The sequence below is a fragment of the Vitis vinifera genome, chromosome 19 (assembly GCF_030704535.1).
Source record: "Vitis vinifera cultivar Pinot Noir 40024 chromosome 19, ASM3070453v1".
NCBI lineage: Eukaryota > Viridiplantae > Streptophyta > Magnoliopsida > Vitales > Vitaceae > Vitis > Vitis vinifera.
This window is the reverse complement of record NC_081823.1, coordinates 27,202,517-27,207,500: the sequence shown is the minus strand read 5'-3', so window position 1 is coordinate 27,207,500 and position 4,984 is coordinate 27,202,517.

Genomic DNA, 4,984 nt, shown 5'->3' with positions numbered 1-4,984 from the left:
CTAGGAGTTATTAAGTTAACTTTGTCTAGGTCTGTTGCACACAATGTTGTAAAGGAGAAGACCACAACAGATCTGATGAAGGCTTTGTCTGGTATGTATGAAAAGCTGTCTACAAACAATAAGGTGCATTTGATGAAGAAATTGTTCAATTTGAAGATGGCAGAGAGTGCATCAGTAGCACAACATCTGAATGAATTTAATACAATCACAAATCAATTGTTGTCTGTAGAAATTGATTTTGATGATGAGATTTGTGCTCTGATTGTCTTGGCTTCTTTGCCAAACAGTTAGGAGGTAATGAGGATTGTAGTAAGCAATTCTACGGGAAAGGAAAAGCTCAAGTACAATGATATACAAGATTTAATTCTGGTTGAGGAGATTCGTCGAAGAGATGTAGACGAAACCTTAGGATCTAGTTCTACCCTAAACCTTGAGACAAGAGGTAGAGGTAATGATAGAAATTCAAACCGGGGTAGATCAAAATTCAGAAATTCTAATCGGAACAGAAGCAAATCTAGATCAGGCCAACAAATACAATGCTAGAACTGTGGGAAAACAGGTCACTTTAGAAGGCAATGCAAAAGTCCTAAGAAGAAGAATGAAGATGATTCTGCTTATGCTATAACAGAAGAAGTATATGATGCATTACTTCTTGCAATAGACAGTCCACTTGATGATTGGGTTTTGGATTCAGGAACTTCATTTCATACCACTTCACACCGAGAAATCATACAGAATTATGCTGCAGGTGATTTTGGTAAGGTGTATTTGGCTGATGGTTCAGCCTTGGATGTTGTGGGTTTGGAAGACGTCCGGATATTGTTGCCTAATGGGTCTATTTGGTTACTAGAGAAGGTTCGACATATTTCTGACTTGGGGAGGAATTTGATTTCTGTTGGACAACTTGATGATGAAGGATATACAATACTATTTATTGGTGGTACTTGGAAAGTTACAAAGAGAGCTAGGGTATTGGCTCGTGGAAAGAAGACTGGTATTCTGTATATGACCTCATGTCCAAGAAACACAATTGCAGTTGCTGATGCAAGTACTGATACAAGCCTATGGCACCGCAAACTTGGTCACATGAGTGAGAAATGGATGAAGATGCTGTTGTCAAAAGGAAAACTACCAAAATTGAAGTCCATTGATTTTGACATGTGTGAAAGTTGCATATTAGGAAAGCAAAAAAGGGTGAGCTTCTTGAAAACTGGTAGGACATCGAAGGCTGAAAAATTAGAACTAGTACACACTGATTTGTGGGGGCCTTCTCTGGTTGCATCATTTGGAGGTTCAAGGTACTACATCATTTTTATTGATGACTCAAGCAGAAAGGTATGACTTTATTTTCTGAAAAGTAAATCTGATGTATTTGAAACTTTTAAGAAGTGGAAGGCCATGGTTGAGATAGAAACAGGTTTGAAAGTAAAATATTTGAGGTCAGATAATGGAGGAGAGTACATAGATGGAGGGTTTAGTGAGTATTGTGCTGCACAGGGAATTAGGATGGAGAAGACCATTCCTAGGACACCACAGCAAAATGGTGTGGCTGAGCGCATGAACAGAACTCTCAATGAGCGTACTAGAAGTATGAGGTTGCATGCTAGACTACTAAAAACTTTTTGGGCTAATGCTGTTAGCACTGCAGCTTACCTGATAAATCGAGGACCATCAGTTTCCATGGAGTTCAGACTTCCTGAGGAGGTTTGGAGCGGTAAAGAGGTAAAGTTTTCACATTTAAAAGTTTTTGGTTGTGTCTCTTATGTTCATATTGATTCTGATGCTCGTAGTAAACTTGATGCAAAGTCTAAAATATGTTTTTTCATTGGCTATGGTGATGAGAAGCTTCCATACTCTTCCACTTTGTAATTAAGTGTAGATGTCTCCAAAGGTCGCTAGAAGCTTCCCACTTCCTATATAAGCCTATGGGGAATGTCATTTGAAGCATCTTGTGACACTCTCTCCCATCTATGTCGTCGACGTCCCCGTTGTTGCCTCTTCTTGAAACCTCTCGATATATTTCCAGAACCTTCTCAAGGCATCCGTATGTTCCTAGCCTGGCTGCCTCTTAGGTAGTCCTTTCGATCAGACTAGATACTCTATCACATGAGGGACCCCTTGTCTCCTGGTAACCCGTTCAACAAGGATATTCTTCATCTGTTGCTCCCATGAGGCCTCAGATGGATGCAGACCCCTGCACTTTCGATGCTTGGAGTGTTGCTTCCTTTTGCCCATCGAGTTCACCTTTCCCTTGGTGACCTTCTCCAAGTGTGTGTGCACTACCTCAACTTGCTCTCCTATTGCCTCTTTTAATTGCACCCTTGATAGTAAGGAGATATTAAGTGTATTAGGTTTTGGGTTGACTTGGAGGGCACCTAGTAGCTACATCAAGCCCATATGTGTTTCGTCTTCCTGTTCCCTCTCCTCGATCATGGCATTGAGCTTCTTCCTTTTTGGACAATCACATGCCCAATGTGGTCCGTCACATAGGAAGCATTTGATTTTAGGCATAAACTCCTTCTTTTCCACCTTACCCCTTCCTTCCCGGACGTTAGGCGTCTTACCTGATCCCATTATAAGAGCATTGTGGTCCCTTGAAACCTAGTCTCCCCCACCCGTGGCCTGGCTATCCTCAAAAGACTCAAACTTGGAGGAGTCTCCCCTCTTGTAATCCGTTAAAGACTCTGCTACTGCCATAGCAGTGGCTAAGTCTTGAATGCCTTGACACTTTAATTCCTACTCAGCCCACTCTTATAGGTTATCCATGAATTTGAATAGCAACTCCTCCTCAGTCATGTTAGGAATCTCAAGCATGAGCGAAGAGAATTTCTTGACATAGTCGCGTATCGAGCATGTGTGCTTGAGACATCTCATGTTTTTCCTAGCCAGGTAAGCCACATCCTCGGGGTAGAATTGCTCTTGATCTCCCTCTTGAAGTCCTCCCACGTCTCTATGGTGCAAATGTCTTTCTCCATATCGGCGAACCTCTAACGCCACCATAGAGTAGCTGTGTTAGTAAAGTAGAGGGTTGCAGTTCTTACCTTAACCGCCTCACCAGTCAATGTTATAGCCTCAAAGCATCGCTCCATATGCCATAAGGAGTGGTCCAATTCCTTGACATCCTGTTTGCCACTAAATCCTTCTGGCTTTGACACCTCCATCTCAGAGGCCTCCTATGTGGCCATGACTTGTGCCAACATAGTAGCTTGTAGATGGCCAACTCCTGCCTAACCTCTTGATCTCAGGACTCCATTCAAGTGGCTAAGGCCTCTATCCTTGACTCTATGCTAGCAAGCATGCTCAAGACCTTTTTTTGGAAGGACACAAACTTCTTGTGCGACATTGGCTAAACCTGTGAGACTAGCATCCTCTCAAGAAGGTCTTGGATCTGTTCCCTAAGATCCTTCATACGCTTCTCCATGCCTTGCTCAATCAAGTCTAACGCTTCCTGAGTGTCCACCATGGCTAGCTCCACCTTGGCTAACCTTGTCTCCATGTTGGGAATGGCATCATGAGATTTATCCTTCCTGTCCCTGCCTCATGCAGTAGGCTCGATCTCCCTCCCACGGGTTTGCTCACTAGTCTCATCCACATTGGAGCCCGACATGCTTCCTTTACTATGCCCACTTCGTAGCCGCGCTCTGATACCAACTGTCACGGACTTAGTCTTTTACTAAAATCGTGTGACACCTAGACAAGTCAAGACACTTGATCTTGCTAAGTCAGCCTTACTCCCAATGCTTAGCTTGCTAGGCTAAGATGCTCATGACTTGAAAGCTTTAGAAGGCGTAGTAGGCAACTCTTAAAGAATGAAAGCTTTTATTGCTCAAAGGAAGCTTTACAAGTGCTTTGGGAACTCAATTGCTTGGTTGGTTAGGTTATTAGGTGGTTTTTTGGGAGGTGCCTTGGCCAAATGAGGGCCTCACCTATTTATAGGCACCAATGGAACTCTTTGGAACCTTGGAGGGTTCCTTATAACTCAAGAATAATCTAGAACTTCCTACACAATTCTATATACAAGATGACTTTGGAAGATTTTAAAACACCCCACATTATTCCAATTCTCTCTTAGCCAAGTATAGAGATGTGTGGACATCTCTAGCCCTCTCTAGAAGCTTCCATACTCTCACTTTGTAGCTAAGTGTAGATGTTTCTAGGGGTCTCTAGAAGCTTCCCACCTCCTATATAAGCCCATAGGGAGAGTCATTTGAAGCATCTTGTGACACTTTGCCACCTTGAGTGTGTATCTTTTGTTTCTACTGCTTGCCTCTCTTTATCCTTGTTTTGTTTCATTGTTGTTCTTCCTTCTAAAAACTAACTAATCATTCTTGTACTTTTGCATTCATTTTCTATGAAATGAATTGTTCATATCCAATAAATAAAAAAAGGAGCATTAAAGGTCACCCATGAGGAAAAAACAGAACAAAAGGAAAGAATTTTAAGCTCATACAGATAAAGAATCGGAAACCAAATAATTGAGACCAGTGGAATGCTTTCCGTCTTATTGCAATGTCTAAATCTAAAGCTTATCAATCATTTTGATGGCCTCAATTGAAGGTGGTTTTTAACAACACTACTTGAAGATTTAGATGATCCTCCTCTTCTTTCAAACCCCAAATAAATCCAATGGAGTAAAATGGTTTTAATAACTTAATGGCCAGAAAATCATAAGCTTATTCTTTTCATAAAATCTGTCTCACCCCAAATAAATTCCACCCACATAAACTAGAACTTTGCACTGGGGTAAGTTCCCAAATTCAAAAGTATTGAAGTCCCTCTGAGATTCCTTGAACATTCGGGAGTTTCCAGGATTTTAATCAAAGATCATTGAGGTTCTTCATGAAAGCGAGTATATTATGGTAGAGATATGCTTTAGAATAAAAAGGTTTCAGGACCACAGGAAATGCAGAATATGAGAAGTATGAATGTAGAAATATCATATTTTAATTTGTCTTGTCTGCATCCAACTAGCTGATATTATATC